A 20,479-nucleotide genomic window follows, 5' to 3' on the forward strand; every position below is an offset into this window, starting at 1 on the left:
AATAGACAAAAATAAAGTAAGCAAATCAAATCAATTAATGTGAACGGGAAGGAAGAGAGGAGGGTAGGTGGAGGCGAGTGGTTACAAGTGGTTATGAGTCAAAAGCAATGTTAAAGAGGTGGGCTTTCAGTCTAGATTTAAAGGTGGCCAAGGATGGGGCAAGACGTAGGGGCTCAGGAAGTTTATTCCAGGCGTAGGGTGCAGCGAGACAGAAGGCGCGAAGTCTGGAGTTGGCAGTAGTGGAGAAGGGAACAGATAAGAAGGATTTATCCATGGAGCGGAGTGCACGGGAAGGGGTGTAGGGAAGGACGAGTGTGGAGAGATACTGGGGAGCAGCAGAGTGAGTACATTTATAGGTTAGTAGAAGAAGTTTGAACAGGATGCGAAAACGGATAGGGACTCATTATACTTAGTTCTATGTATTGTGAGGGGTCTGAAGGGAGACTAGTTCCGGTAGGATCAAAACAGGGACAGGGAAGACATTTTCCCTTTAGATGTAATGACACTCCTACGCTAACTCCTTCTAGACAAAAAGTTCGCCCTCTAGTGGCCAAAGCGCCAGTGAAACCACTAGTTAGAGAAAGGAACTACCATCCCCAGAAACCACTGGGACACCAACAGGACTCTGAGGAAATGGAGGGAGGAATGAATGATTGGGAAATGAGCTCTGATCAAGGGAATGAGTAGCAGCTGGGGGAACCCGGGGTGGAGGAGGACATGGAATGGGAAGTAGGGGAAGGAGAGAGTGCATGGAGATCTCAGGTCTTGCTCAGACTCCAGGAGGAAAGGTAAAGGCTTTTGTAGCGTCAGTATGGCCTAAATTGTGGACGGATGGTGAAGAGAAAATAACGCAGTGGGGAAGGAACTGGTGGAGAAAGCTAACCCATTAACTATCTGAGAATAGAAGATAGTGCTGGTGAGGGTTATGCTATAAGTGGGAACAAGACAAGGATTTAATGCTTGTTGGTGTTCTGAATTAAGACTGAACTGTGTTGAGAAGGTGAATGTGAAAACCTGAACTGACTCTGTCATTGTTGGTAATGAAACAAAGTTAAGACTAAGGCTGTATTCAAAGGGTTCTGAGAAAATAAAACCCTGTGTTTTCAAGAACTATGAGAATGCTGAGAGTTTGTGTGACACTGTCGTGAACTGACCAAAAGGCTCAGGTCAGCCGGAGGGCGGCCAGACCGGGGCAAGTACCAGACAGAGGAGAAGTGGATTGGATCACATAACTGAAAGAGAGACAGCTAAGCTAAACAGGGCTAGCTCTGGCCCCACGTGGAAGGAGGACCCAGGTTACAGTATTCTGTCTTTTATGATCTGTCATAAATACTGATGGTCAGCAGTGGGTTCAGATCCTGGGGAACTGGGTTCAATTCCTTCTGCAGCTCTGTTGGCCCAGGTACAATATATAACTTAGATTGTGATCCCACTAGGGACAGTGCAAAGTACCTGCAATAGAAATTGTAAATCCCGTGGAGCAGGGGCATAGCTACGGGTGGGCCTGGGTGGGCCCAGGCCCACCCAATCACAGCTCAGGCCCGCCCAGTTTTCCCTACTCCTCCAACCAACCAGTGCACAGCCTTTCAGTCCTGCCATGGCAGCGTACCCGACAGGAAAACAGCACCGTCTCCCCGCTCCCGCCACAGACTGCAGTGATGCTGCGGCCACCATCACTCCCAGTCCCGAGCACCGCGAGCGCCAGCTTCCTCCTCCTGCACCGCATGGCCCAGAGCTGCAGCTCCTCCTCCCCGGTCAACCCCCGATGTCGCCTCCTCTCGGATCAAGGCCCTCACTGCTCCCATCTTTCTCTTCTTCCAGCATTGCAGCGCCATTGCTCCCCCCTCCCGAGTTCTCCAATCCCCAAGCCGCCGGCAGCAACGAGAAAGCAGTACACACGCTGCTTTAGACCTGCCAAAGAAACCTTTCTCTCTGCTTCAACTTCCTGTTCCCGTGTAGGAGGGAAACTGTAGGAGAGAGAAAGGCTTCCGGGTTAGGTCTAAAGCAGCATGTGTACTGCTTTCTTGTTGAAGCTGCTGGCGACTCGAGGGATTGGAAGACGTGGGGGGGGGGGGGGGTGCGATACCGGGCGCCACGGGGCTGGAAGGACAGAGAACTCGAAGACTCCAGTGCGGCGGTGGTGGTGGTGGCTGTGGGGGGGGGGGGGGGGTGCTGGAAGGAAAGCAAGAGAGAGACAGAGACAGGGGTGAGACCGGCTGGCGAAGGGTAAAAAAAAAATGAGACCACCGGGGGTGGGGGATGGGAAGAGAGTAAGAGTGAGATGGAGGAGTACAAGATGGGACTAAGGGGTGTGAGAGAAGGGAGAGGGAGCAGAAGATGGATGTGACTAGGGGTGTGGGGGGAAGGGGAACAGAGCAGATGAGTGGGACTTGGGGATTGAATGGAAAGGATGACAAGAGGAGAGACAAGAAATGGAAAAGCCAGCCTGGAAAAGAATTTAGAAGACTGACACATGGAAAGTGGAAGAGCAAGTGCTCAGACAACAAAGGTAGAAAAGAAAAAGATATTTTTATTTAATATTGTTTAAAGATTGAGATGTGCTTTGTGAAATGTACCTTTTTAAAAAATGTAAAATGTTTATTATTTTTTTAGTTTTGTATTTTGCAGAGTACAGGAGAAAAAAAACCCATGTATGTTTCTCTGTTACCCGTATTGCCCTGCTTGTAGAGACTGGCTTTCTTGGGTGGAGGGAAGGGGGGGGGGGTGTCTCCATTTCAGTTTTTGTCTGAATGTTTTTTGTGAGTGTAATGTTGGTGGTGGGCTTCTGGTTGGGGATGGGCTCTTTACTGCCTAGGGGAAAAAAGGTATATTTAACCTTTTTTACCTAGCCAGTGAAGAGCCCACCCCCACCCAGTAACTCACCAATAATGTTGGGGTAGGCTCATTGCACAAGTTAAAAAAACAAACAAACCTCTTTTTAAAAATTTTATGTTGGTGGGTTTTGGGGTAGGTATGGCCTCTGCAGTGCCCAGGTTTAAAATTTAAAAAAAAAACCCTTTATATTTAATGTAGGCAGGTTCCTGGATAGGGGTGATATTAAAAAACAAAAAGTTTTATATTTAATGCTGGTGTGCTTCAGGGTTGGGAGGGGGGTGCCAGACTATGGGGGATGGGTAGGGGATAGGACAGGACTGACGCTAAACTATAGGGAGGGGTGCGGGTTAGGGTGGGGCTGATGCATAGCAATGGGATGGATGATGAGGAAGGGAAGGGCTGATGCTGGGCTATGGGTGGGTGGGGGGGTAGAGAAGAGAAGGGCTGATGCCGGGCTATGGGACTGGATGGAGGGGTAGAGAAGCAAAGTTTGAAGGATAATATCATTGCTGTAATTATACCGTAGGATCCTGTCATGTGTGTTGAGATGTTTGCTGTTATAGTAGACTTACGCCTGGTCAAGGTTAAGATGTGGGATAATGTAACCATGTTTAAAAATATTGGTTTTTCCATATGTTGATGCAGGGCAGATGTTGGGCATACTACTTATTAATCCATCATCAAGTGCATTGTAATGCATTATTTTGTAACAAGAAACATTACTCATACCTACATACACAGTGCCCACCCATATTAGCTCTGGGCCCACCCAAAATGTTAGGTCTGGCTACGCCACTGCCGTGGAGGGGCATAATCGAAAGGGACGTCAAAGTTTTGATGAGGACATCCTCGCAAAACGTCCCCATCCAGGGTCGGGGAAACCTGTATTTTCAAAACAAGATGGATATCCATCTTTCTTTTCGAAAATACGGTAAGGGACACCCAAATCCTGAAATTTGGTCGTCCCTAGACTTGGTCGTTTCTGATTTTCGGTGATAATGGAAGCCAAGGATGTCCATCTCAGAAATGACCAAATCCAAGCCATTTGGTCATGGGAGGAGCCAGCATTCGTAGTGCACTGGTCCCCCTGACATGTCAGGACACCAACAGGGCACCCTAGGGGGCACTGCAGTGGACTTAATAAATTGCTCCCAGGTACATAGCTCCCTTACCTTGTGTGCTGAGCCCACCAAACTCCCCCCAAAACCCACTACCCCCAGCTGTACACCTCTACAATAGCCCTGATGGGTGAAGGGGGGCACCTAGATATGGGTAGAGTGGGTTTGGGGGGCGGTTTGGAGGGCTCCCATTTACCAGCACAAGTGTAACAGATGGGGGGGGGATGGGCCTGGGTCCACCTGCCTGAAGTCCACTGCACCCCCTAATAACTGCTCCAGTGACCTGCATACTGCTGCCAGGGAGGTGGGTATGACATTTGAGGGTGAAAATAAACAGTTGTGAAACGGCATATTTTGTGGTGGGAGGGGGTTTGTGACCACTGGGGGAGTCAGGGGAGGTCATCCCCGATTCCCTCCAGTGGTCATCTGGTCATTTAGGGCACTTTTTGGGGCCTTATTCGTGGAAAAACAGGGTCCAGGAAAAGTGCCCTAAATTCTCGCTAAAAAACGCATATTTTTCTTCCATTATCGGCGAAAGGTGCCCATCTCTGATCGCCCGATAACCACGCCCCAGTTCCACCTTCACCACGCCTTCGACACGCCCCCATCAACTTTGTCCACATCCGCGACAGAGTGCAGTTGAAAACGTCCAAATTCGGCTTTCCATTATACCGCTTTATTCGTTTTTGTGAGATAAACGTCTATCTCCCGATTTGGGTCGCAATAAAGGCGTTTTTCTTTTTTCAATTATAAGCTGGATAGCCAATTAACTGTGAATAACTGGAAGAACATTTTTAAGCTAGTGTGAGATAATGTCTGGAAGTAGACTTACTGCATATGATGAATTTAAGACAGATATTTAATGTGCACTAAATGCAAAGAAACCCATTATATTCCTCATTTTTAGCGCACGTTAAATCTGCTAGTAAAAGGGCCCTTAATAAGCTGAAGTTAACTGGGTGCCGGTCTGAATATCGATCAGCTCCCGGTTAAGTTCCGGATAACAGTTGAGACCCGAATACTCAATGCTAGGAGCCGTGCATGACCTGGCATTGAAAATCTGGGGTCAGTTCATCCCACAGCTTAGAGTGGCTCAGATGCCACTTACCAATATCAGGCAGATAGATTTTTTACCTCTTTTAGTCATGGATTCATTGCACTTTTGATGGCAACTTCTATGTGGCCTGCAAGCTGATAGACTTTCCATGTTCTTCAACAGGCCTCCTAGTGCCCAGGAAGTCCAGGGGAGGGGAGCAGAGTTGGCTTTGGTGGGTACAAAGAGGGACATTTTCAATATGACGTCTAAATCTGTCTTTAGACCTTTTGCTAAAAATGTTCAAAAATCAATTGGCCATTTTTGAACCTGAAAAATGTCTCTTTTTGTTTTGAAAATGGCTATTTCCTAGATGTTTTCTGGATGTTTTGTGCTTGGTGCATCTATCTTTTTCGACCATTAAAAAAAGAAATAGTTCAAGTGAAAAATGCAAAAAATCTAGTCGTCGGGATGTAGAAGGAGCCACACAGACATCCCAGCAGAGCAGTGGGACACCCTATGGGGTGCTGCAGTGACTTCACATAAAAGCTCTCAAGGATACATCTCACCTTTGCTACTACTAATACTAATTTTGTTTTGTTATATTTGTACCCTGCGCTTTCCCACTCATGGCAGGCTCAATGCGGCTTACATGGGGCAATGGAGGGTTAAGGCGACCCTCAGGGGGAGGAATGCTGGCTTTGGCCTAACCCCTGGTAAGCCTTTCCTCAGCTGAGAGGTGCCCACCTCTACCACCGGCTGCCTTTCAGGTGCTGTGGAGGACTTGCAGCTCATCTGCATATCCTACAGCCTTCTCCGGGGTGACACCCAGGTTCACTCCGATCCACTCAGGGCCTCCACTCTAGGTGCGCATTTTTCTCTTTACATCTAATCTTTTTCCAGTTGCCAAAGTACCTTAATCGTTTATGGCCCCTATTCACATTCTCTTCCTAGCTCTGTCCCTTCCTAATCTTTTCCCTCACCCCCTACCTCTCTCCGCTACAGGAACTCACTTCCCATCCATTGACTTCATCACCTCACCTTCTCTCCTACCCTCTTCCTCCCTCTTGGCTTTTAATCTCCGTCTCTTTCTTCCCTCCATTTTGCCTTCCCATTCCACCTAAATACCTCTCGCCTTCGACGCCTTCGTGGCCACACCTCTCCTACTCTCCTCCGCTCTCTTTTACTCCTTCTCTTACTCTCAGCTGGTGACATCAATCCCAATCCTGGCCCTCTTCACCAACTATTATCCAAACTCTACAGATCTCACCATGACCTCTCTAACCTCATCTCTATTCCTCTACTCCCCTCTCTCATCCTTGGTGACTTTAATATTCCTGCTAATGATCCCTCCAACTCTTATATTTCCAAGTTACTCGCTTTAACTTCGTCCTTTAATCTCCAACTATGCTCCACCTCCCCCACTCATCAAAATGGTCACTGTCTTGATCTCATCTTCTCCTCCAACTGTTCACCTTCTAGTTTCCTTGCCTCTGATCATCCCTCCTCTGATCACCATCTTATAACTTTCACACTTAAATCTCCTCCCTCCCAGTCCCGTCCTATCCTATCTAATTTATCTAGGAATCTTCACGATATTGACCCTTCATCTCTATCCTCCCATGTTTCAAACCTCCTCTCTACTGTGGCACCATCCACGTCTGTCAACGAGGCTGTTTCTTCTTACAACAATACTCTATCCTCTGCCTTAGACACTCTTGCACCTTTGATGACCCGCCCTGTAAGGCGTACAAAACCCCAACCTTGGCTGACTTCTAATATCCGCTACCTACGTTCCTGTACCCGCTCTGCCGAACGCCTCTGGCGGAAATCTCGGGCCCTTGCTGATTTCTTACACTTTAAGTTTATGCTGACCTCCTTCCAATCTGCTCTTTTACGTGCCAAACAGGATTACTATATCCAACTGACCAACTCTCTTGGCTCTAATCCTCGACTTCTCTTCACCACATTGAACTCTCTCCTCAAGGTGCCCCCTCCCCCAACTCCCCCTTCATTATCTCCTCAGACCCTTGCTGAATTCTTTCACAACAAGGTTCAAAAGATAAACCTTGCTTTCTCTACCTCACCAGCTCTCCCTCCATTAGTCCGTTCCCCTCTCTCTCCTTCCCCTCATTCCCTTTCCTCCTTTCCTGAAGTTACTATTGAGGAAACTACACTTCTCCTTTCTTCCTCAAAATGTACCACCTGTTCCTCTGATCCCATTCCCACCCACCTTCTTAATGCCATCTCTCCTACTCTTATTCCTTTTATCTGTCACATTCTCAACCTCTCACTTTCCACTGCGACTGTCCCTGCTGCCTTTAAACATGCTGTGGTCACACCTCTCCTTAAGAAGCCTTCACTCGACCCTACTTGTCCCTCTAATTACCGACCCATCTCCCTCCTTCCTTTTCTCTCCAAATTACTTGAGCGTGCTGTTCACCGCCGCTGCCTTGATTTTCTCTCCTCACATGCTATTCTTGACCCATTACAATCTGGTTTTCGCCCTCTCCACTCAACCGAAACTGCGCTTACTAAAGTCTCCAATGACCTATTACTGGCTAAATCCAGAGGTCAATATTCCATCCTCATTCTTCTTGATCTTTCCGCTGCTTTTGACACTGTCGATCACAGCATACTTCTCGATACCCTGTCCTCACTTGGATTCCAGGGCTCTGTCCTTTCCTGGTTCTCTTCCTACCTCTCCCTCCGCACCTTTAGTGTTCACTCTGGTGGATCCTCTTCTACTTCTATCCCTCTGCCTGTCGGCGTACCTCAGGGTTCTGTTCTTGGTCCCCTCCTCTTTTCTATCTACACTTCTTCCCTTGGTTCATTAATCTCATCCCATGGCTTTTCCTACCATCTCTATGCTGATGACTCCCAAATCTACCTTTCTACCCCTGATATCTCACCTTGCATCCAAACCAAAGTTTCAGCGTGCTTGTCTGACATTGCTGCCTGGATGTCTCAACGCCACCTGAAATTAAATATGACCAAAACCGAGCTTCTCATTTTCCCCCCCAAACCCACCTCCCCGCTCCCCCCGTTTTCTATTTTTGTTGATGGCTCTCTCATTCTCCCTGTCTCCTCAGCTCGAAACCTTGGGGTCATCTTTGACTCTTCTCTCTCCTTCTCTGCTCATATCCAGCAGACCGCCAAGACCTGTTGTTTCTTTCTTTACAACATCCGTAAAATCCGCCCCTTTCTTTCCGAGCACTCTACCAAAACCCTCATCCACACCCTTGTCACCTCTCGTTTAGACTACTGCAATCTGCTTCTTGCTGGCAGTCACCTCTCCCCTCTCCAGTCGGTTCAAAACTCTGCTGCCCGTCTCATCTTCCGCCAGGGTCGCTTTACTCATACTACCCCTCTCCTCAAGACCCTTCACTGGCTCCCTATCCGTTTTCGCATCCTGTTCAAACTTCTTCTACTAACCTATAAATGTATTCACTCTGCTGCTCCCCAGTATCTCTCCACACTCGTCCTTCCCTACACCCCTTCCCGTGCACTCCGCTCCATGGATAAATCCTTCTGTTCCCTTCTCCACTACTGCCAACTCCAGACTTCGCGCCTTCTGTCTCGCTGCACCCTACGCCTGGAATAAACTTCCTGAGCCCCTACGTCTTGCCCCATCCTTGGCCACCTTTAAATCTAGACTGAAAGCCCACCTCTTTAACATTGCTTTTGACACGTAACCACTTGTAACCACTTGCCTCCACCTACCCTCCTCTCTTCCTTCCCGTTCACATTAATTGATTTGATTTGCTTACTTTATTTATTTTTTGTCTATTAGATTGTAAGCTCTTTGAGCAGGGACTGTCTTTCTTCTATGTTTGTGCAGCGCTGCGTATGCCTTGTAGCGCTATAGAAATGCTAAATAGTAGTAGTAGTAGTAAGTGACTTGCCCAGAGTCACAAGGAGCTGCCTGTGCCTGAAGTGGGAATCAAACTCAGTTCCCCAGGACCAAAGTCCACCACCCTAACCACTAGGCCACTTTTCCACTGTTGCTACTATTTGAGATTCTACACGGAATGTTGCTATTCCACTAGCAACATTCCATGTAGAAGTCGGCCCTTGCAGATCACCAATGTGGCCGCGCAGGCTTCTGCTTCTGTGAGTCTGACGTCCTGTGAGTCTGACGTCCTGTTGCTAGTGGAATAGCAACATTCCATGTAGAATCTCCAATAGTAGCAACATTCCATGTAGAATCTCCAATAGTATCTATTTTATTTTTGTTACATTTGTACCCTGCGCTTTCCCACTCATGGCAGATTCAATGCGGCTTACATAATATATACAGGTACTTATTTGTACCTGGGGCAATGGATTTCTATAGTGCTACAAGATGTGGTCAGTGCTGTACACATTATATACAGGTACTTTCTCTGCTCCTGGAGGGTTCACAATCTAAGTTTTTGAACCTGGGGTAATGGATGGTGGAGGCTTAAGTGACTTGCCGAAGGTCACAAGGAGCTACACTGGGAATTGAACCCAGGTTGCCAGGATCAAGGCCTGCTGCACACTAACCATTAGGCTACTTCTAAGTGTCACCCCCTTGTATTATATAGTGAGCCCTCCAAACCCCACCAAAAACCTACTGTACCCAACTGTACCCCACTACAACAGCTGTTATGGCTGCAGGTATGACTTATGTGTGGGTACAGTAGGTGTTTGGTGGGTTTTGGAGTGATCACACTTTCCACAACAAGAGAGGGATATGGGCCTGGGTCCCCTTCTCTACTCCTGTTCTAATAGGACTAGCCATAACATCTGTCATAGAGGCTGGTATGTACTGTTTCTTTCACATCTTGGTGGGATGGGAGGGGGTCAGTTGCCACTGGGGAAGTAAGAGGGGGTGTCATTCCTTTATTCCTTCACATCTTTGTGGGATGGGAGGGGGTCAGTTGCCACTGGGGAAGTAAGGGGGTGCATTCCTTTATTCCTCCAGTGGTTATCTGGTCATTTAGGGCACTTATTCATTCTAAAAACAGGTCTCGCTCCAAACATCTTAGTCCTGGAGGTTTTTGTTTTGTTCCATTATGGCTGAAAAACATCCAAGTCTTAGGAACACTCAAATCCCGCCCTTAACACACCCGCTTGAGATTTTGACACACTTCAGGTGAACAGCATAGGAAAACGCCTGGAAAATGTGTTTTGAAAATACTGATTTGGACGTTTTTGTGAGAATAACATCCCAATGCTGTTTTATGACATTTTTTAGATGTTTTTTTGAAAATGAGCCCCAAAGTGTCCATCTCAAAGCACATGTTCCAGTGCATTTTCACCCTTCCTCTGCCCATGGCAATGGTGGGGCCAGATAAAATGACCAGTATTGTACCTTTTAGAGCATGGGAACCTTTACTCACAAGAAGGTCAATTTTTATCCTTGTAAAATCTTTTGAAAACGGATCCCTTAGGGACTACAGATACCAGAACCTACCGAGGACTGTCACTGAGGCCAGCATTGTAATCTGTAAATGCCGACCTGTCGCCATTATCCCTTGTGCTTCCTCATAATCCACAGAACCTGTGACCTCTCCCACCCTACTCAGACCAGTCTCTTCTCCACATGCACAGAAACAAAATGATTGAAATTCCCCTTTACTAGACACAGTAGAGGATTTGCTGAATTCTGGGGGTGCTCAAGAATCCACTGCACCCACAGTTGGCACCTATGAAGCAATGCAGCTCTACCCCCCCCCCCCCCCACCCCCAGTACCTGCCTGAGACCCTTCCTATAAATGCCATTGTCAAAAACTTATTTTTTGTGTCACCATCACCACCTCAAACCAACACCCACATAGCTCCTGATGTGCCCCTTGCTAGCCACGGTCATAAGCTGTACCACAGTGGTAATTTTAATTACAAAAAAAATGTACCGGGGAGGGACAGCAGTGACTTCCATCTCCCACTATAGCTGCATTGTTGGGGAAAAGGAAAGAAGTTAAAAAAAATCCAGGTTGATGTAACTTGCCATAACCTGGCAGAAATCACCACTGCTGAAATGGTCTCTGTGGCACCCCCCTCTCCCCCCCCCCCCCATCTCATGCCATCCTATAGAATTCCCTCTGTTATTTGAATCTGCCACATCGTGACACAGCCTACCTCTGCACAGACTTGATCTTCCCAGGGCCAGTGCAAGAGTACCAGGTGCCCGAGACAAACCTTCAGCCTTGTGTCCTCTTCAATTAGCTTTAAGCTTCTTACCCCTGTCCCCCCAAGAACAATCATGACATTGGCATTTCAGCCCCTTCTCCAGCTCACACACCTAAGTGCCCTCCTCACACATATTGGATCCAGAGGCGTAGCCAGGTTTTGATCCCAGGGGGAGCAGACTTTTATAAAATAGGCACCATTTGGTATCAGCTAGACAGCAGTGTCTGTGTTGTTGTTCAGGGGCTGTAGCGGGTAATGATTAATAAATTTTGTTTGATTAGACCTCCATAGAAAATAATGGCAAATTACAATTTCCCCAAAATTTTACTACCAAAACTTTAACCAAACAAGACCAAATTTTCCATGCGCTCCCAAGACTATGTTTTCAGATTTTAAAATTCCTATATTTAAACAGCGTAATTTAATGTTTCTCAAATAAACTCAATTTAAAATCCCAAACTTTCCCAAAATCTTTATAGAAAATTAAAGCACATTTTCCCCGAACACATTCTATCAAATATATTAAAAATAGACCATCCCAGACCCTCAAAATCCCCTAAAACATGAACTTCTGGTTTTCACTACTTTAAACATTTTTTTAAAACAAAATCACCCCCCCCCCAGCTCACCTAAAGAGGTTCTCAGGACCCCATAACCAAAAATAGAATTTAAATTAAATTAACCCCTTAGGTCCCAGCGAAAACACTCCAAAAAGCATAATTTAAAAACAAGCAAACCATTATCCCTTACCTATGTCCTCAGAGGCTCCCCATGCGGCGACCACCTTTTGTCCGTGTTATAAATAGCCCCCAGATAACCTGAGAACTTATACAAAAAGAACTCATGAAACCAGATTTGGTGAAACAAGTCTTAATTAATTTATTATTTCAAAATACTACTACTACTTAACGTTTCTAAAGCGCTACTAGGGTTACGCAGCGCTGTACAGTTTAACAGAGAAGGACAGTCCCTGCTCAAGGAGCTTACAATCTAAAGGACAAGTGTACAGTCAGTCAAGTAGGGGCAGTCTAGATTTCCTGAATAGTAGAGGCATAAGGGTTAGGTGCCGAAGGCGACATTGAAGAGGTGGGCTTTGAGCAAAGATTTGAAGATGGGTGTTTCTAGAAGCAATAGGCATATCCCTCCTTAATGTTTACAGGTTTTATACCCTTTCTTTTTGGTTACATTAAGTATCTGCCCCTAAGTTTCTCATTGGATATTGATCACATTTACCAACCCCTAATACATCATTGTTAATTATCATATGACAGTCCTGTAAAAATTTTCCATCACGCAAGCAGCTGAGCCTCTATCCATTGTTAGTTCTGCTTGGTTTGCATTTTCTTATCTTTAAACCTTTATGTGAGAGCTTTGCATGTTTCACCTCTCCATTTGTCCATAGTTTCACAGTTTCATGGTCTCAAGCTTAGATACAGGGCTGGTCTTAGGGAGAGGCGACCGAGGCGGCCGCATAGGGCCCCGCGTGGCGCGCCTGAACTCTGCCTCTCCCTGCTCGCTCGGAGTCGCCGTCAGCCACAACAACCACCAACCAACCGCGTCAAATCATCATGATCTGATGATCCCGCTGCTCGCTCCGGACCGTGATCATCGCTCGCTCCCGCCCCCCCCCCCCGACAGCTCCCCCCCCCCAGTCCCAGCCTGGGACAACGACGACGTCAACGACAGAGTTGCAAGCAACTTGCAGCGGCCCGCCCCGACCCAACAGACAGACAGTTGCAGCAGCCACAGGCAGCACAACGGCTTCGCTCACCCAGCTGTTCCCTTCCGCCTTCCCGCTCAATGTCCCGCATTCTGATGATGAGATACGTCCTGTTTGCGCGAGGGCGGGCGGGAGTCATTGAGCGGGAAGGAGCTGGAGAGTGTGGTCGGACTGAGCGGAGGTGAGCAGCCTGCAGCCATCGGGAAAAGGAACTGGAGCCAGGGAGCGTCGTGGTCTGGTCGGAGGCAGAGAGCGGAGGTGAGCAGCCATCCAAATTGGCTATGTGTCTTCAGTAAAAATAATAATGCTTGCTGTAGTCAGTGTTAACCCAAGTTTGCCTAACCAGGTTCAAGCATTGCAGCAAATCAGACTATGTGCCAGAAAAGCTGTGGCTCCTTCCTGCTTTCAGTGAATTTGACCAGTCATTGCACAGGTGCCCAGGGTAGAAATTTATTCTAGGATTGATTGATTCTAGGACATCTGACAGGCTGATCCAGGACTTGGTGGGTTAATTTCACTGCATCACTGGACAGAATTGTCTTGCTTTTTTGCTTTTATTAAGAAACAGGAATTACAAATCCATAGTTACTACATTAGGAAAAAAACAGGAGTGCAGTCAATTCTTCTGCCTTAACCTACCTAAAAGCCAGTCTTAGGTCACAACAGATTCTCCTAACGAGCCAGAATTTGCGAGAAAGAAAAACACACCCTGTTAAGCCTAAAGGTAAATAATAAGCACCTCTTGAAACTCATAAAACTTGTCTGTCGCTTGTCTAATTTAATAACAAGAAATTGCTATGCTATCAAGTGTAGATATTTGAAAAAACAGTCCCAAAGGAGACATGAGAAAATTATTTATTCGCTGAGAGAGTGGTTAATATGCTTGGTGGAGACTTGGAGTAACCAACTAGGAATCGAAAAATAATTTTCTTGTAGAAATATCTAATCTATGAGACTCCCCTGAACACCCCTGAACAAAACTATAAAATGTGGTACATATGCCAATTACTCGAATTGTTATAAATATTGTGATAGGTATAGAAGCCCTCAGTTAAAACCATGGCATCTAGCCCTCGGAAAATAGAGCAATGCCAATGAATATTGCCTCAATATCAGGAGAAACCTACTTGTAGAGGAAACACCAACCTGAACCATGTCCTAGACATAGATGGGCAGTGGACAGAGTGTACACTCTGACTCATGAAGGCACAAACCACTTCTCTTAGCCAATAAAAAAAAATTGATAGTGCTGCGTAGACAATCAAAATGATTATTAGCAAATCTTATTCTCCTTAATTGGACTGACCAGGGAAAAGGAGCTGGAGCGTCGTGGTCGGAGCGGAGGTGAGCAGCCATCCAAGGGAAAAGGAGCTGCTGGAGCGTCATGGTCGGAGGGAGGTGAGCAGGCAGAGGCAGCCATCATCGCTGGTGCCAGCAGGCAGCAGCAGTGCCGTGCCCATCCCATGCGTGCGAGTCGACTTAAAATAAAGATAACGGTCGTGTGGAGCGCCTGCCACCTCAGCCTGGCCTGGAGCAAGTTTGTGCATGCTGAGTCTGACTTCTTGAGATAATTTTCCAGTTCAGTATTTTGCCTTCATATCTGTTGTGTCATGTGTTTTTCATGTGTGATCAAGGTGCAGTGTTCTGCAGCGTGTAGTATTTGCAGCTCTTTTTTTGTCTTGTCTTTTTTTCCACTAAGTTGTGTACTGGTGTTTTAGAGCCCGGTGTTGCCTTTCCATGCATAAAGGTTGTAGCTCGTCCTGTCCTTGGAATTTGTGTTGTGCTGTTATGGTTTGTTAAGGTTATGAGTGTGTTTTTGCACAAGTTTCTATATAGTGTTTTGCAGTGGAGAGATTGTGTGTTGGCCTTACTAAGGTGGCACCAAAACATCAGAAAGGGTGTAGAGCCTAAATCATGACACACTACCTCTAAAAGGGTGTTTTGTGGCTCTACATGAGAATTGTGATATTATGATCCCTTGCTAGCTTCATATTGTTGACGGTCTGCATTTTCAGTCTATCTGTAATATAGCTGATTTATGGAAACATTTGGTACTGTAAATGTTTTGTGGTTTTGTCTTTAATGGGAACCTTGCACTTACCTCTTTTTTGGCTACTTGCCTCTCTGGTTTGATGGGTTACAGAGTAATAGGGGAATTTGAAAGTACTGAATCTTTTCTTAATATTTTTCCTTTATTCTCCTTTGTTATGAGAATTGGAACTACTAATTGTAGTGGTCTTGAACTGAATTATTTCTGGAGAGGGGAGGTTTCATGATAGCATTGTGCTTATTATTTCAATCAGTTTTTTTGTACAAGTTTAGCTTCATTTGTCTTTATTAGAAATTTCATAAATAAAATTTTTTTCTAAAAATGGAATAATCTTATCAATGGGGCGGAGCTACGGTGGGGCGGGAATAGGATGGGGCCCCACCAAATTGGTCTGCATAGGGCCCCGCACTTGCTAAGACCGGCCCTGCTTAGATACCTTGTTATTTCAGATCTTTGGGCTTCTTATCCCCTTCTCTCTCTCCCTGTCTCAGCACTTTTATCACTTTGCACACATTACTTTAAACCAACAGAGTTCCTTTTGTTAATGATTTGAGAAAGCTATAATATGGTGATTTCTGTTAGAAAGGGCCTACGGTAGTTATACTTCCATCCCTAAAGAGTTCCTTTCTACCAGGTCATAAGTTATTTTTGCAATTATGTTAAATGAAAAAGCAATATATTTACACCTTTCTCACAGTCCGGTTCCGAACGGACCCCCGACGACTCGAAACAGCCCAAAACTCCTAGAACTCTAGCTGGGCAGCTCAAAAATCAAGTTCCTGGCTTTGTTTGGGCCTACTTTTGCTGGCTCTGCTGGTATTTTGCGTGTGAGAGGTGGAAGATTTTACAGATTTGTGTTAAACGTGTTCAAAGAAATCATTCTTACAGAAATATTAAACTTTTAGGATTTCTTTCTTTCCTTTATAGAAATGAAGCTTATTTCTTTCTATCCCAGTGGATTAATATAGAAGCCAAAACACTTTCACAGTTTCAAACATGAGAGTATAATATGAGGAACAGAGATGGAGTCAGAGTCTGTGAATGTGAGGAGAGGTCTCAGTTTAACAGTGAGAAAAGTAAAGGAGCCTTCAAAAGCAGGACAAATCCTTTAAGTGTCTTGTATATCAATCTTTTTTTTGTTGTTGTTACATTTGTACCCCGCGCTTTCCCACTCATAGCAGGTTCAATGCGGCTTACATATTATATACAGGTACTTATTTGTACCTGGGGCAATGGAGGGTTAAGTGACTTGCTCAGAGTCACAAGGAGCTGCCTGTGCCTGCAGTGGGAATCGAACCCAGTTCCCCAGGACCAAAGTCCACCACACTAACCACTAGGCCACTCCTCCACTGTTGCTACTATTTGAGATTCCACTAGCAACATTCCATGTAGAAGTCAGCCCTTGCGGATCACCAATGTGGCTGCGCAGGCTTCTGCTTCAGTGAGTCTGACGTCCTGCACGTACGTGCAGGACGTCAGACTCACAGAAACAGAAGCCTACGCAGCCTTCTACATGGAATGTTGCTAGTGGAATAGCAACATTCCATGTAGAATCTCCAATAGTATCTATTTTATTTTTCTTACATTTGTACCCTGCGCTTTCCCACTCATGGCAGGCTCAATGCGGCTTACATGGGGCAATGGAGGGTTAAGTGACTTGCCCAGAGTCACAAGGAGCTGCCTGTGCCTGAAGTGGGAATCAAACTCAGTTCCTCAGTTCCCCAGGACCAAAGTCCACCACCCTAACCACTAGGCCACTCCTCCACTGTTGCTACTATTTGAAATTCTTCATGGAATGTTGCTATTCCACTAGCAACATTCCATGTAGAAGTCGGCCCTTGCAGATCACCAATATGGCCGCGCAGGCTTCTGTGAGTCTGACGTCCTGCACGTCAGACTCACAGAAACAGAAGCCTGCACAGCCATCTACATGGAATGTTGCTAGCAACATTCCATGTAGAATGTCGCTAGCAACATTCCATGTAGAATGTCCAATAGTATCTATTTTATTTTTGTTACATTTGCACCCTGCGCTTTCCCACTCATGGCAGGCTCAATGCGGCTTACATGGGGCAATGGAGGGTTACGTGACTTGCCCAAAGTCACAAGGAGCTGCCTGTGCCTGAAATGGGAATCGAACTCAGTTCCTCAGGACCAAGGTCCACCACCCTAACCACTAGGCCACTCCTCCACTGTTGCTACTATTTGAGATTCTACATGGAATGTTGCTATTCCATTAGCAACATTCCATGTAGAAGTCGGCCCTTGCAGATCACCAATGTGGCCGCGCAGGCTTCTGCCTCTGTGAGTCTGACGTCCTGCACATACGTGCGTGCAGGACGTCAGACTCACAGAAACAGAAGCCTGCGCAGCCTTCTACATGGAATGTTGCTAGTGGAATAGCAACATTCCATGTAGAATCTCCAATAGTAGCAACATTCCATGTAGAATCTCCAATAGTATCTATTTTATTTTTGTTACATTTGTACCCTGCGCTTTCCCACTCATGGCAGGCTCAATGCGGCTTACATGGGGCAATGGAGGGTTAAGTGACTTGCCCAGAGTCACAAGGAGCTGCCTGTGCCTGAAGTGGGAATCAAACTCAGTTCCCCAGGACCAGAGTCCACCACTCTAACCACTAGGCCACTCCTCCACTGTTGCTACTATTTGAGATTCTACATGGAATGTTGCTATGGGATTAGAGCCTATGACTGTAAAGAGGGGTTTCAGTGTCGTGGAGGGGCATAATCAAACGTGGGCGGCCATTTCTAAGGGCGACCATCTCTAACGACGGTGCCGCAAAGGGGTGGGGCAACCCATATTATCGAAACAAGACGGGCAGTCTCAGTTTTTGGCGATAATGAAAACCGAGTAGGCTCATCTCAAAATCGACCAAATCCAAGGCATTTGGTCATAGGAGGAGCCAGCATTCGTAGTGCACTGGTCCACCTCACATGCCAGGACACCAACTGGGCACCCTAGGGGGTAATGCAGTGGACTTCAAGCCCAGCACTCTGTCTCCGACAGCGGCCAATCCAGGCCCCAAGAACCTGGCAAAAAACCCAAAATGTAATAACGATCAATGGACTTTTCTTTCAGAAATCTGTCCAGACCCCCTTTAAACTCAGCAAGACCAGCTGCCGTCACTGTCGTTTATTATTATTATTTATTGCATTTGTACCCCACATTATCCCACCTTTTTGCAGGCTCAATATGGCTTACAGAGTGAGGTTATGATAAAATCAATACATGATTTAAAAACAGTTGATCATAAGCTGATGTAAAAGAGGTAGTAGATGGGCGGATGTTGGGTAGGTTGTGTGCGAAGTATTTTAGGTGTGTTCAGGTGATTTGGGAATGAATTATATCATTGAGGGTGACTTTTGTAGGCTTTGTTAAAGAGGTGTGTTTTCAGAGCTTTGCGGAAGCTGGTTAGCTTGGGTAGCGCATTCCAGAACTGTGTGCTTTTGTATGCAAAGGTCCTAGCATAAGCCTGTTTGTATTTCACTCCTTTGCAGCTGGGGAAATTCAGATTAAGGAATTTGCGGGCTGATCTTACATTCTTAAACAGTGACAATATGAATATTCAAAATAAAAGCTATTTTTCATTTGATTTTCTGTTTGCCGCTTTTTCATACTTCCACAGATTTTTCCTGGGAGTTCATCCCACAGTTTAGAGCGTCTGAATATCGGGCAGATAGATTTTAAGCTCTTTTGGTCAGGGATTCATTGTACTTTTGGAGGTAACTTCTATGGGGTCTGCAAGCTAACTTTCAAAAGAAAACTTCTGATAGACTTTCCATGTTCATCAACAGGCCTCCCAGTGCCCAGGAGGTCCAGGGGAGGGGAGCAGGGTTGGCTTTGGTGGGATCTGGGAACTAATCTGATGATGCAGCCAGCCTGCCTGTGTTTCCACCCCCACCCCTCTCACCCCCAGGGTCGGTGGGGTAAACACTGTCTTCTTCCTTTCGCTTCCCCACAGCCAGCTGAGAAAGAGATCACTGCAGAGGGTAAAGTTTCTGAATGTCCAGATGCCCTGACTACCACCATCTTCATTTCCCTCTGTGTCAAACACAGTTTAATAATAAATTATCATCTATTAATCTGAAATCAGACCATAAACTATTCTCAAAAGGAGCCGAATCAGCAATCAACTAATGTGATACTTTGAAGCAGGCAACCTGCACCTTTCATGCAAAGTAATTGGCTAAGAAAACCAGAGGACTAACACCCTTTGAGTCCCTAGTTATAGACTTCACAGAAATGCCCAGGAGCGGTAGGCTCCGACACCTCTTGGTCATGGTCTGCACTTTCTCTGGGTGGGTGGAAGCATACCCTACAGTCACAGAAGTAGCTCGAGCCCTCCTTAGGGATGTCATCCCCAGGTATGGACTGCCCCTTGCCATAGGCTCAGATAATGGTCCCGCCTTTGTTGAAGCCACACTTCAGGCCCTGTCCCGCGCATTGCGCATTACCTGGAAATTGCATTGTGCCTACTGTCCCCAGAGTTCAGGGCAGGTTGAGCGGGCAAACAGAACCTTGAAAAATAGCCTAGCAAAGATTTGTCAGGAAACCCAACTGAAATGGCCACAGGCACTGCCACTAGCCCTCTTCCGCCTCCGATGCACCCCAACTAAAGGAACGGCCCTCTCTCCCTTTGAAATTGTGTATGGGAAGCCCCCAGCCATTTTGCAGGGAATTAAGGGAGACATAGGGACTTTAGGGTCTGCCCAGGTGCAGGAGCAGGTAGCCCTCTTGGGCCGGATAATTTCTGAGCTTCAGTCTTATGTGAGAGAAATAAACCCTGTCCCCTTTCAGGCTCAGGTACATTCCTTCCTGCCAGGGGATAGAGTTTGGGTGAAAGACTGGAGGCTCCAGCCTTTGGGGCCCCGGTGGAAAGGACCTTTTACTGTTTTGCTTTCTACCCCTACAGCTGTGAAGGTCGCAGGGATAACTCCATGGGTCCATTGGTCTCGAATCAAGTCTGCTGACCAGACTGAGCCCAGCACGGATCAGACGGAGCCTAAACAGTGGAGAGCAGAAAGTGATCCCGCGGAGCCATTGAAGCTGCGCTTGACCCGAACCAAAGAATCTACTAGCTGAAAAGAAGGGTCAACTGCATACCGCAGGAGCTGCTGGACTTCGGCTTCATACTGAGACTCTTTCTTGCCTGATTCTGGCTTTCCTGGAATTTGAGAGCTTGATCCTTGTCAGTTGAGGTTCTATCCCAACTGGTATAAGAACTCAAAGACTGAGAACATTATATTAGAGTAATCTGTGACTAGCACAGACTGTTGGAATATTATTGTTTGATTAGTTTGCTGTATTTGTTTTAGATTAGGAAGAAAACTATAATCCCCAGAGTTTGAGTTGTGAGACTTATCTCTGCATAAGCTGATTTTAGTCTCAAAGGGGGGAATGAGGCAGCTTGGGCAAAAGAAATCAGATTAATTTGGTTCAGTCCTGCAAGTGATGGAAGAATGCCATCTGGTTTTAATTTACTCAAGAAGTCTAACTTTTGCTAGACTAAGAGGTTAGAAAGGTCAGTGAGAAATGAAACTCTCTTT

At 46.2% G+C, this 20,479-nt stretch overlaps 1 protein-coding gene across 1 annotated transcript in view; it reads left to right on the forward strand.

Moving 5' to 3' along the window:
- LOC115468254 (E3 ubiquitin-protein ligase TRIM39-like) overlaps positions 1-16,042 on the forward strand; it is an 872,633-nt gene extending 856,591 nt beyond the window's left edge. The window contains exon 9 of the transcript XR_003941838.1: positions 15,747-16,042. The gene's annotated coding sequence lies outside the window, so the exon portion shown is untranslated. The remainder of the gene's footprint in view (positions 1-15,746) is intronic.
- The last annotated feature ends 4,437 nt before the right edge of the window (positions 16,043-20,479 follow it).

This window comes from Microcaecilia unicolor, chromosome 4 (assembly GCF_901765095.1).
Source record: "Microcaecilia unicolor chromosome 4, aMicUni1.1, whole genome shotgun sequence".
In the NCBI taxonomy this organism is placed as follows: domain Eukaryota; kingdom Metazoa; phylum Chordata; class Amphibia; order Gymnophiona; family Siphonopidae; genus Microcaecilia; species Microcaecilia unicolor.